The 14053-nt window shown below is 44.2% G+C and overlaps 1 protein-coding gene across 3 annotated transcripts in view; it reads right to left on the bottom strand.

Annotated features, from left to right (window-relative positions):
* Cnst (consortin, connexin sorting protein) overlaps window positions 1–14053 on the bottom strand; it is a 76804-nt gene that overhangs the window by 46050 nt on the left and 16701 nt on the right. The window lies entirely within an intron of this gene.

Genomic DNA, 14053 nt, shown 5'->3' with positions numbered 1-14053 from the left:
TGCTAAAATCAATCACTCACGATATGCCTGCCCCTTGCCAGAGGAGTAGGAGCAGGCTGTGGAAGTATTCCTTTGACTAAGCAGCAGCAACGTTTACAAAGGAAAGCACTGGAAGCCTTGCTGTTTATGTATTTGCTTTCTAGAAAGGCACACGAGGGAAAGTCAAACAGCGCGTTTTAATCTGTGGTTTCACTACACCTTCATCTTCTAAGGACAAGTACTGAGGACGGATGAGGTGAACCTCAGACTGACTGCCAGCAAGATCGTTTTAAAAAGGGTGGCTGGAGAGACAGCTCAGTGGTTCAGAGCCCTAGCTGATCTTCCAGAATACCCAGGTTCAATTCCCAGCACTCACATAGCAGCTCACAACTGTCTGTAACTCCAAGTCCTGGGGATCTGACAATCTCAAACAGATATGCAGGCAAAAACATCAATGTACATAAAAAATAAAATCCTAATTTACAATGGAGAAATGGCTCAGTGGTTAAGAGCACTGACTGCTCTTCCTGAGGTCCTGAGTTCAATTCCCAGCAACCACATGGTGGCTCACAACCATCTGTAATGAGATTTGATGCCCTCTGCTGGTGTGTCTGAAGACAGCTACAGTGTATTCATATAAATAAAATAAATAGATCTTTAAAAAGGGAAGGTGGTAATAATTAACTCGAGGCTACTTAAATACCTACAAAAGTATCTGTAGGTCCCATGTACTTGAGTCATTGAGGCAGGAGAATGGTTTGAACCTGGGGATCTTAGGTCAGCCTGGACACCAAGAGAACAGTAGTCGAAATACACAAGCCAAACAGATGTATTAAAAAAAAAAATCGGGGGGGGGGGGTTGGGGATTTAGCTCAGTGGTAGAGCGCTTACCTAGGAAGCGCAAGGCCCGGGTTCGGTCCCCAGCTCCGGAAAAAAAAAAAAAAATCGGGGTTAGGGATTTAGCTCAGTGGTAGAGCGCTTGCCTAGCAAGCGCAAGGCCCTGGGTTTGGTCCCCAGCTCTGAAAAAAAGAAAAGAAAAAAAAAATCAAAATCCCTTTATCAGCCATTTTAAAAACTTATCATTCAAAGGTCCTTTTTAAGAAAAAGTATGCCAGCCAGACTCCTATGCTTGCCTAGGACCATTTCTGGGTCTGAGTCAAACATCCCAGTAATTCTGGAAGAAACAAATTCCTGTAATCACTGAAAAATATCACAAATAAAAATAACAATTTTTAAAATCACCTAAGCAATAGCACTTTATCTAAATGGGGGCTGGGGCTAGAGCCCTGGGGTAAGTGCATGCTCTGCTCTTGCAGAGGACCCAGGCTCAATTCCTGACACCTATATGGTGGCTCACAAATGTCTTTATCTCCAGTTCCAGGAGATCTTATGCTCTCTCTTGGGTTCTGCAGGCACCAGGCTCATATAAGGTATACATCCACACAGGCAATCCACACATAAAATAAAAATAATAAAAATAAAGTCTTAGAAAGCCAACAAGGGGCATGTAAATAAAAGTGTACAAATGAGGGCTGGGGGTGGGGGTGGGGCACGCAGCTCAGTTGACAGCCTGGAGTGCAAGGAGCTGTGGATTCGCCCCCTAGTGCCACAGCCTGGACACAGTAGCACAAACTGAAACTCCAGTCCGTGAGAGGCAGCGGAGGCGAACCAGGAATGTAACGTCCTTCTCACCTATGTGACAAGTCAGAGGCCAGACTGGGATACATGAAACGTATCTCAGAAAATAGATACACACAAATATATCATACACACACACACATATAGCACTTACACATTTAAAAAATCTACAATATTAATCCTATAAAATTCATTATATATTTTTTACCTATTTTGCAACTGATATATTATTTCATACATAAGGTCATTCTTGGAAAAACATAAAAATGTCTAAATCTGGTTGGTACCATTTTCCTTAAAACATGCACAGTATCTCTACTGACTGTTCCTGGTTTTTGTTTGGTTTGGTTGTTTTGAGATAGGAGCTCTCTAGATAGCCCTGGCTGTCCTAGAACTCACTGTGTAGTTCAAGCTTGGCCTCTACCTCACAAAGGTCTGCCGGGCTCTGTCTGAGTGCTCCGGTTAAAGAAGTGTGCCACCACCACCCAGCTTGTATTTCTGCTTTAAATCACCTCAGCTGCTTTCTAATTTAGACCACGGGGAGGTACTGCAGCCTGGGTACACTTTAGGTACAGTACTTTATCTTCTAACTCTAAGAGACCCAGAGGCCACACATTAAGCGAACCTAGGACAGAAGAGACAGGAGCAGATGAGAGAGCCCCGCAGCCATCACTTGGTGACTCTCCTTCACACCTCACACTGTGGCAACCACTTCAAGTATCTGACCTACTGGCTCTTCAAAACAAGGTTACATGGTAGGTGCTCATATCTTTTGAAGTAGAGAAATAAAACTAAGGTAACCCTGGAACCGGAGTAGAGCCGGACCCAGAACTACGTGTTCCTGGTTCAGGTCCTAGGCAGTTCAACTAGATGGCTGAAGACAGAGGCACACTTTCCTTGCTATTCTCCAAGCAGTGTGGGAAATATTAGGCGAGTTACATAGCAACCGCACTGCTTATTTTCCTCATCTGTATGACTGCAGGATTGCTGAGGACCTGTCTCAGAGGGTTGGGTTTTTGTTTTGTTTTGGTGATGCCAGGGATCAAACCCAGGATGTCCACACATCAGTGTCCAGGGCCGAGGTGCAGCTTCTAACTGTTTTTCACCTCACACTCTAGTGTGTGCATCTGTGTGTGCAGGCGCATGCATGCTGGCCTGCCTAGTTTTCTGTATGGGCTTGTGTGTGCCCACACACATCTATGACAGTTAGAGAACAACCTGCAGGAGCTGGGCCTCTCCTACCACGGAGGTTCTGGGTGTTGCGCTCGGGTCACCAGGAGGCAGCAAGGGCTTTTATTCATCACTGAGCTCCTAACTTTCCCGAATTTTCTTCTGAGAGAGGCTATTGCCAAGTTGCCTGGGAAGACTTTAAATCTGCCACATAGAATCTTGAACTCATGATTCTAATGTCCAGCCTTCTGGTATGCTACTACAACTGGCAAAAGGTCATTTGTGATGCTTAGGTAACAGGACAGAGAGTTGCTCCACATAGCAAATGCTTAATAAATGTTACTTCCCAAGCAGACTCATAGTGCATAACACACTGGTGAGTGACTCAAGGGACACGTAACCTTACTGTATATTCAGAAATGCTTTCCCAAACATTCTAGAACTGTCCAGACTCTGGATGATAAACAGTGCTAACCAACTTCATCACAAGAATATTGAAATACCAATCTACGATGGCAAATTATCAGTCAGTCCCTTACATGTCTCTTCTGAGTATCCTTTTCCAGGTGACTAAGCTATTTAGAAATTCGTGGTTTGGAACTGTCTGGTAAGGTCTGGGAAGATAGTTCAGTGGGTAAAATGTTAGTCTTCCAGAAATGAGGACATGGTTTGATTCCTAGACCCTGCATTTTAAGTCAGGCATGCTGCGGGTGTAGCAGTCCACACTTTTAACCCCAGCATTTGGGAAGCAGTTGCAGGCAGATCTCTTGAATGTAAAGGCTATATGGTAAGACCTTGCCTTAAAACAATAACCAACCAACAAAGCCACCTGTGGGTGTATGTGTGTGTGACTTCCACTGCTAGGAGGCAGAAACAGGCAGATTACGTGGGCTCACTGGCCAGCTAAACTAGCCTGTTCAGCTAGTACAGGTATGTATGCATGTAGATATATATGTATGTATGTATGTATGTATGAATGTATATATGTATTTAAATGTATACAGCTCTAAGGAATACAACTGAGCTCTGGCTTTCACATGCACACGTGAACATATAAACATACATACATACTCATAAGAGTCTGAGTGAGCCGGGGCATGATGTACACACCTGCAATCCCAACATGAGAAAAACAGAGGCAGGAAGACCAGCACTTGAAGAACAGCCCAGGTACATGAGACCCTGCTTCAAAACCAAACAATCCCTTGGTAGGTATAATTTTATAGATAGTTGTCATACATGGGGCCCTGAGTTAGGAGTATTCATATACACAGACTCAGTTCTCAGAATCACCCAGCACATAGTTACTTCCAGTCCTGTTACACAGTTGAAGAAGCAGAGATTATCGGCCATCTTAGAAATGCCAGACTCAGGGTTGGGGATTTAGCTCAGTGGTAGAGCGCTTGCCTAGGAAGCGCAAGGCCCTGGGTTCGGTCCCCAGCTCCGAAAAAAAGAAAAAAAAAAAAAGAAAGAAATGCCAGACTCGACCATTCTGTTCTGTGGACAAAGGAACTAAAAAAAATATTTCACTTGGTGCCTCTGCCCTCCACCCGTTCTAAAACAGAGACGTACCTCCAATGACCAAGTTCAAGTCCTTTCTCCTCCCTGAATGCTCTACCACTGAATAAAAGGTTCCCAGGAGCCCTCTGTCTTCGGTTGAGAGACTTTCTGGGTGGTCTTGGGGTAGGCCCACACAGCTGAATGAAGTAGCCACTCCCAGGAACATGTGTTTCTCTTCTGGGCCTCAGGACAACTTGCCTCCTACTCTTTTGCGATGATACAGTTAGTTTAACTGTTTTTAAAATTAATATTATTTATTTAATGTATATGAGTACATTGTAGCTGTCTTCAGACACACCAGAAGAGGGCATCAGATCCCGTTACAAATGGTTGTGAGCCACCATGTGGTTGCTGGGAATTGAACTCAGGGCCTCTGGAAGAGTGGTCAGAGCTCTTAACCACTGAGCCATCTCTCCAGCCCCATTTAGTTTAACTGTTAATCAAAAGGAATTTAGAATGATACAATTAGTTTAACTGTCAATCAAAAGGAAATCCTACAAATGTGTTCTAGCATGGGGTCTCACTGTTTAAGATTTTACTCTATATTTTACTTCTGCTGGCCACCTAACAATTCATCAAGGCCTGGCTCAAAAGTCACTCACCCAGTTTGCCTGGCTGGTTTCTGTCCTCAGACTCCTCTGCAGCCCTGTGCCAGTCAGAGTCCTCTGAGGACTGCACTCTTGCAGCATGTGCTTTCACATGCAAACTTTTTGAATGCCCAATGTCTACTCCTAAGTCTTGCTTCTCAGTGTCTGAGTGGCTTTCTTATGAAAGGGGAGTCAGACGTGACTCCCAGCTGCAGCCTGACCCTGCTCTGAAAGGTAAAGGGTCAGGTACACAGTGCTTGGCACTTGTCCGCACTCTTCATGTCTTACAATTAGAACACTTTAACTTGAACAATGAGATAAACTTCCAGTGGAGTTCTAATCATTACCAAACTCTGCCACATTCCACTCCTTTTCTGCCAGCAGTGGGAGAAAGGACTGAGTTAAAGGACAGTGGTTCAAACCTGAGCTAACACTGCAGTCGATGTGCGGGTCACCAGTACTTGTGAGTTTGTGTTCCAACTTACTTTGTTTACACAATACGGCTATTCTGTTGAAGTCCTGATGTCTAGACCAACTCTCTCCAAAACAGCAGTAACCCGAATCATTACCACAACACAGACACGAACATATTTTGCCTTTTAAAAGCATGACAGTGGCTTTCCAGACTCTTGTGGCAAAATAGCATTCCAAATACGTACATGGGGTGAGTCACCGGACATGTCGGCTCTTCAGCCAGAGAATTTCAAACAAACATAATCAAGCAAGGCCTATATGAGACATGGAAGCCCAGAAAACCTCAAGGAAGAAGTACCAAACATGTATTCCAACAGTTTAAAAAAAGAAGTCTTTATTTTGTTAAAAGCATAAACTTGATTACATATAAAATTTTAATTCATTTTTCTTACATTTAAACATAGTGCTATTAAGCATAAGCTGTTATTAAAGTGAAAGACACCACACAGAAATAGTTAGGTATATACGAGTGACTAGAAATACTTTAGGGGACTGTAAATGTCATATTTCTTTAATTCATTCAGATCAGACTGAAACACTTTAACTTTCACAGACCAAGTTTTGTCGTAAGAACAAAGGCTGACTCCGAAGTTTTTTTTTTTTTTTTTGGTTCTTTTTTTTGGAGCTGGGGACCGAACCCAGGGCCTTGCGCTTCCTAGGTAAGCGCTCTACCACTGAGCTAAATCCCCAGCCCCGACTCCGAAGTTTGAATTTGCCAATTTGTCAGAGATGGTGAGTCAAGACTTGGTGAGCCTCAAGCCCAGAGATGCCCATTCCTCACCAACTGAAAACTGAGGAAGAAATTCTCCATGTCGACCATATTCCCACACTCACACTCTAGCACCTTCTCCTTAGACACACACACACACACACACACACACACACACACACACACCACACACACCACACACACACACACACACACACACACACACACACACACACACACACCTGAGAGCCTTAAGTCAGAGGAGTGCTGACACACCCTTCGCTGTGTTCAATACTGTTTCCTATAGTTTTGCTCATTCTTGCTTTGTTTCTTGGGGTTTGTTTTTGGAGACAGATCTCAGTATAGTAAGTAGCCTGGATGGCCTGGAACATGCTGTAAGCTCAGGCTTGTCTCACGCTCAAGCTCTTCAGTCTCAATGCTGGAACTGCAGCATGCTCTGCCACACTCAGTTGAGTTCAAATAGTGTTCAAGTGCCAGTCAAACACTTTCAGTTTCACGTTTTAGAAATGACTGTTGACTGCAGTACCACACTAGCAGGAAGCTTCTAGAAGTTAACAGTATACCATCTTGGGGGGCTGACAGAGAACCAGAGAAGACTACAGGGGGAAAATCCCATGTTTTCTAAAAGGAATGCAGAACATACAAGACTCAGATAAAGCTTCTTAATGAACTTTATTCATTGCTGGTGGGAGTAGAAATCAGGGTGGGGCTTCTCAAAACACTAAACACAAACTCAGATAATGGTATATGCTTAGGATCCCAGCACTTGGTAGGGAAGAGCATAAGGACCAGATAGATAGATGTTCAGGCTACCTAGTAAGTCTGAGGTCAGCCTAGGCAACATGACACCCTGTTTCAATCAACAACATAAACCAAATTAATAATAGTAGGACCAAATGACCTGACTATACGTCCCTGTGTGCACACTTCAAGGACTCTAAGTCCTACACAGTGATATCTTGCACACGCATGTTTACTGCTATTCTACTCACAACAGCTAACAAATGGAAGAAGTCCCGCATTCCATCAATAGATGGACAAGAGGAACGTGGTGCATGGACACAACAAAATTAAAAAGAAGTCATGACATTTGCAGAAAAACAGATTGACCTGGAAATTATGTTAAGTGAGATGAACCAGGCTCAGAAAAACAAGTACCGCCCATTCTCTCACACTCAGAGCCTAGATTTAACGCGTGTGTAGGTGCACACGCACACCAGTGTGGAGGCCAGCGGTTGAGTGTGGAGGCTGGGACTTTTCAGTTGCTCTCCGCTTCCTTTAAATTGAGCCCGAAGCTCACTGAGTTGGCTCAACTGGCTGTCCAGCACGCTGGGGGAGTCCACCTGTCCCCATCTCTGCGGTGCTGGATTACAGGTGTGCACTACCACACTCGGCTTCTCACAGATGCTCTGGGAGTTCAAACTCAAGTCCTCACACCTGCAGCAAGCACTTTACCCAGTGGGTCACTGTCACAGTTCGTGTGTGTGTGTGTGTGTGTGTGTGTGTGTGTGTGTGTGTGTGTTCGTGTGTGATTAGAAAGGACTGATGCTTCTCAGTCCTCTCTCCCTAAAACGTAGCTAAAATACTGCCCTTAGGGCTCCCTCATGGACAACTTCAGCGTGTAGCGCCTGAGGAAGCGGATGTGAAGTCACAAGGTTTGGTTGCTGGTCTGTGGATGCTGCCTGCACACAATGTCGGCATCCAGTCCAGGAACGTGACCAGCCAAGAGAAAGCAGTGCTGGACCCCATCATGGCTAGGGTGGTAAAATTCATGTTGAGTGCTTTGAGTGACAGCAGTCGACAGGAACTCAAGTGCTTGTTTTACATAACTAATCAAAATGGAAACCAATGCAGCAACTGAAGGCCTCAGGCACACGTGGAACGCAGTGTTTGAGCCTCTTACATCAGTAAATTTTATGAAATTAAGATATAGATTAAGCACTGGGCATGGTGACACACACCTATGATCTCAGCACCCAGGACACAGGGGAGGCAAGAGGGTCACAGTTTGAGGCCAGCCCAAGCATAGCGAGCTGGAGACCAGCCTCAGTAACACAGTGAGACCCCGCCTCAAAACAAGGCCAATGGGTCAAGCACTTGCTGCCAAGCTCACAAGCATGCACCCACATGCTAGATAATGTAATTTTAAAAGGTTATTAGCTGGCTTGCTGGTGCCCACCTGTAAACCCAGCACTGAGGAGGCTGGGTACAAGGATTGCTATGAGTTTGAGACTAGCCTTGGCTACATACAGAGTGCTAAGCTAGCCAGTCTACAGAAGACCCTCCAACATGTACCAAAAAGGGGAGTGGCTTTTCCTAGCGAAGTTTCTAGAAACAATATTATGTACATGGCTTGTACTGTACTTCTATTGGTCCACACCGTCTGACACTGCCTTGACGAGGGTCACAGTCATGGTGACTCATCCCATGCTAATTCGTTCTTGCTAATACAAGTTATGCTACAGGCACCTCCTGGCACAGGCATTGTAATTAGTGTTACATGACAGTGTAAATACTGACAGAAATAGATGTTATATGCCTTTAAAACTAATTCCTACTGCTTGTTTATTTATTTTCAAAATGTCTCCCTCAGAATTATGCATCCCCCTCTTTGGTACTTCCCCATACCTAAAAGTCAAAACATTTTGGGCACATTGTAAAAGTTGTGTATCAAAAACAAAACGGACTGACAGTGGATGAACATTGCTGAAGAGATGGAGCGGTGTTATGGGAGAGGGCCCGAGGAATTACCTGGAAAGTATCAATCAGCCAAGGTGGGCAAGGGAACAGACGGCAGGAGCGACTGGCATGGTCGCACGTGGGTGTTACCGTAAGTCCATAGCATGCATTCTACTCCATAAATCCACACTGTTTAGAGATGAATTCTACCATAATTCCAAATTCTACTCCGTGGTATACACTGTCTTCAAGTCAAACTCACAGTCTAGTTAAAGTACAAAGTAGTATCGAAACAGAGATTTGCTTCCCAACCTTCTAGAGGAGAAACGAGTCAATGGGAATGCCAGACTCCTCTAGGCCAACAGAAAGTGATGTCCTTAAGCCTCTCAACACCGTCAATTATACCGTATTCTGCAGAAGTTAAGTGATTCTTTTTCCTGCTTCTTTATGTGGGTGACTGAATATCATTTCTAAAATCTTGACTCTGGTTTATTTTGTTTTAAAAAGGAAGGATGAGTGGATATCGCTCACTGGTAAAGCACATGCTTACCTAAGGCCTCAGGTTTGTTTGCTCTCCAGCAACCTTCACTCCCGAAAGATGACTCTGTGCACGCACACTTGTGTATTTGTGTGTGTATGTATGTATGTATGTATGTGTGTGTATGTATGTGTGTGTATGTACGTGTGTATGTATGTATGTATGTATGTATGTATGTATGTGCACTTGTGGACACGCACGTGTCTTTGTGTATATGCCCATGCTTTAAGAATCTCACAAATGCTGCTGTCAATCTTTTATGGCTGTGCACTGTTCAGAGACACTTGCATTCTAAAATGCCACTTTTTGTTTGTCATAAGAAACTCCAGACAAGTCTCACTCAGTACCTGTGGTTCCTCCCAGCACTTTTAAGTCCCCCCTACCCTAAACCTCTCCCTCTCAGGGGCTGGGCTTCCCTTCCCTGCCCTTCCCTTCCTCCAGGGTTCTCATTTCCATATAACTCAGCTATTTTGGCTACTCTTGGTTCTTCTCCTGGCTCCTGGCTGGCCCTCTCTTGATTCCCATGTGCTCTCTTGGTCTAGCTCTCTGATGTCCCCACATCCTCTCATAACTCTGTTTAGTCTTCTAGCTGCGGTCAGTCTGGCCTCGGGCTAAATTCTTCTTCTTATCTAAAGTGAACCCTTTCAACCATACCTGGAAGGAAGCACCCATGTCCTCATCTTCCTTTCTTATTGATATCAGTTCCAAATTTCATCTCATTCTTACGAATCTGGAGTTTAACACAGGCAACACAGAACCTACTGAAGAGCACCAAGTGACTGACACCGGCTCTAAGGATCCCTGCTGTTATCTCCTTCCTGCAGGTCTGAGAGTCCTCCTAACTTCAGCACTTTGTCCTAACTTCGTTTGCAAGGTCACTGTCCTCTAAACCTAGCAGTCTAAGACAAGTATCACTTTCCAGTTGAAGGGTCTGCTGCAGGCTAACGTGCATATTTCCTTCTGGCATCCATTGTCTGCCTTCCCTTATCTTGAAAATCAATGACACAATGTTGATCTTGGAACGGAACATGTTTGTCCTGCCCCAAGTCTGGGAGAAAGCCTGCTGTAAAGTGTGAACACAATCCAGGTGTTACACCTAGTGCTCTTTGTAACCAAAAGTCCCTATCTGGCTAGCCTTAAAGACGCACTTCGAGGTCACAAACAAAGCAAAGTAATGTGGCACATTGGCACATGGCAGCCGAACTCTGACCCAGGAAGCGGAGTGCTTTGACTAAGCTCCCAGATGCTAATATACTCAACTCTAACTGTCTCAGATGAAGATGTATTTACTTAGAGGGAAGAGACATGCAGACCCTGAACAGTTCACACTGCACCCAAAGTGTGAATGGGTTTATGTTTCCATAGAAAATAAATTATAAGATGTAACTACAGGCTCTGCCCCAACCTTCCTTCTTTGCTACAAAGAACATTGTGATTAAGACCAGGCAAACACCCTAGGAGCCAGAGGAGGCTGCTTGTATGAGACAGCAGTAACGTGACTATTTTAAGACTCTAATTTAAAAATCTTTTAAAATTTTACTTTTTATTATATTTAGTGTTGGGGGAGGTCAGCAACTTGTGGAGGTCAGAGGACAACTTGTGAGCATTAATTCAGTTCTCCCCTTTCACCATGTGGAGCCCTATGAGGACTTGGTGACACATGCCTTTACCCTCTGGCCCAAGAATATCTGATTTTGTCACACACACACACACACACAGAGAGAGAGAGAGAGAGAGTGAGAGAGAGAGAGAGAGAGAGAGAGGGAGGGAGAGAGGGAGGAAGAGGAGGAGGAGGAGGAAGAGAGAGGAGAGGAGAGAAGAGAATAGAAAAGAAAAAAGAAAGGCAGGCCAGGTGTGGCACATTCAAGAAGAATTTGAAACAAGCTTGGGCTTTAATGCGGAGGAGGGGGCGGATAAGTATAGAAGCCAACAGCATGAAAGGTTCCGTGCAGAAACCACAAACAGAACGTAATAATGTGTCAGAATGAAGTAAGACCCAGGAGCTAGCACACACTCAGGACACTGTAGGGGAGTCATCAATTTTTCATGTAGGGATTGAAATTCATGAGGAGTCGGCCTCCCAGTGGTGACATCCATTTCTGGACCTTCGTGCCCTTGCCCCAAGAAACAGATGAAACCCCATCTGTTCACCCTGCCATCTGGCAGGAAACAGCAGCAGCAAGATGTACCTGTCTCTGCCTTCTCTGAAATGGCCCAGGAATATGAGTTGGAGCCTTCCTTCTCGTCCATCCCCAGCCCCGGCCAGAACCAGGGAGTGCTAGCAGGGCAGAGACAGGAGAGAATATCTGAACACTGCATCACTTGCGACTGAGGTGGGCGTTCCTCCCTCAGTGCTTGGACCAATACCCTAAGGAGAAGTGCCAAGAGAAGAGACAAATCAGATCAGCAAACTAAGCAGGGGAGCAAACAGCAGCGCACAGCCTTAGCCGCTGGACTGTGGGGGAGAATGCTGTGAGCAAGCCAAGACCAGGAGAATGGATTAACTGACATTGTTATTTGTATGCACATTTGTGTGATGTGTACATGTGTGTCTGTGTGAACATGTGCCACATGTGTGCAGAAACCTGAGGAGACCAGGAAAGGATGTCTTATTCCCTGGTGCTGGAACTTTAGATGCTGGGACCAAGCTCAAACCTTCTGTTTTTAATTTTATTGGTTTTTTATTTTTGGATAGCTGGGAGTGGAACCTGGGACCTCACTGATGCTGGGTCAGCAGTTGTAATGGTTATTTTGAGTTGTCACCTTGATATAGATGACAGTTTCAGTGAAGGACTGTCTAATTAGGTGAGCTGTAGGCATGTCTGTGGAAGACTGTTTTGACTGCCTTAATTGATGTGGAAAGACCCATTCTGAATGTGGGTGCCACCGTTTCCTGGGTGGGGCCCTGGATCATATAGAGTAGGACCAGGCATGCATGCACATATTCTCTCTGCTTTTGACTGTGGACGTGCCTGGCTGCTTCAGTTCCTGCCTTGACTTCCCTGCAGTGATGGACTGCAACCTGGAATTATAAGCCAAATAAGCACTCTGTCCTCTTAATTACTATTTGTCAGTGTACTTTACCACAGCAATAAGAAGTGATGGACCCACTGTCCCATGTATGCACCATACACACGCAAACAAATACAGTTACTTCTTTCAGGTATGTTGTCATGGTGGCAAGAAAGGTAACCAACACATATGTCAAGAATGAAATCTACTGCCAAGGACCTGGGCTGGTGTAGCCTGAAAGCCTCCTCCCTGAGGACTAATTTTCACAGTACCAGAAGGCCCTGTGCAAGCTTCTAAGCTGGGGAAACGACCAACAGCCCCACCCAGCTGTGATGCTTGTGAACCACAACACAACCAGCATGGCATGATTAGCCCTAAGGGTCAAGTGTGGTGTGCATTCCTCGCTGGTAACTAAGCTATTTAGTCAGTGTTAAGGCCTGCATAACAATAAGGAAACCATGCTTGGTACTGGGAGCCTAGCCAACTACCTGGGGCCAGTGAGATCTCAGATCTTGGAGTACCTACAATCACCACTTTACCAAACCAACGTAATCCCTGACTTCATTCAAAATATTTATCCTTATACCCAGAGATAAATGTAGCTTTCGCCCCTCATCGAAGAAGCCTCTCTTTGCAACAGAGACCATTTCAGAAAGACAAAACAAATCAAATGCAGAGACAAAAGATTATATAGTGCCCAATCCAATGGATACATTTACTAAATAGTCTGCATCTAAGGCTTAGGAATATTACAGAAGGGGGCTGAGGGAATGGTAAGGTCCAGAGAAATGCAAGTTTGCTTCAAGATTGTGTCTTCTCGTAATTCGAGAGAGGCTATATCCATGAGGTCTCATCAACATGGCTCCCTAAACAAGACCTGAGTGACACCAATGGACATGCTAACACAGAAGGGGGGCTTCACAGGACTTCACTAGACAAGGAGCTACAGGCAACCGGGCAATGCTAAGAGATATGGCCTTCCCCAGGGAAGAGGCTTCTGACATATCAAGTGGTGAGCCCTGAGATCATATACATACAGGCAACAATATACGGACCAAGCAGACACACATGCACACACAGTACAATAACTAAAGAAAAAGAGGCCATGGATTTGAGAAATAATAAGGAGGGAACATGAGAGGGGTTGGGGGAAGGAAAGGGAAGAAGTACATGATATATTATAATTCCAAAAATCAAAAAGTTATAAAATTAAAACAAATAATTCTGACATAGAAATTTTGTGTTAGTAGCAGTGAGTGAAAATATTTGGCTTAACTAGCTTTACCAATGGTAAATCTACGCAGAGAATGACTTACATTTGGAAATAGATGTTCGTGATTTATTATCATGGTTTCTTATTTACTAGGCAGATAGTCTTGTGATGTATTGTACTGAAGTGTAAGTTTTTTATATTGTGGCAGTTGTCTTTGATAAGCATCATAGTACATGATAATCATTAAAAAGTCATATATCAGAAACCTATGATTATGACTTTACACATATGCAAATACCTATTGAAAAAAATGAAATCTACATATATGCCACAAAAATGGCAAATGGTTATTTTAAAAAACTAAAGGAAAGCATCAATAAAAACAAGAACTAGTAATGTTATATCTCATCTAAACTTAAAAGTTTGGTACAGTTTATAACTATTCTCAAGAATGCTAAGTCCTAGCTGGGTGT

Source organism: Rattus norvegicus, chromosome 13, assembly GCF_036323735.1.
Source record: "Rattus norvegicus strain BN/NHsdMcwi chromosome 13, GRCr8, whole genome shotgun sequence".
In the NCBI taxonomy this organism is placed as follows: domain Eukaryota; kingdom Metazoa; phylum Chordata; class Mammalia; order Rodentia; family Muridae; genus Rattus; species Rattus norvegicus.
Note: the sequence above shows the minus strand (reverse complement) of the source record. Positions and strands in the feature narration are given on the sequence as shown.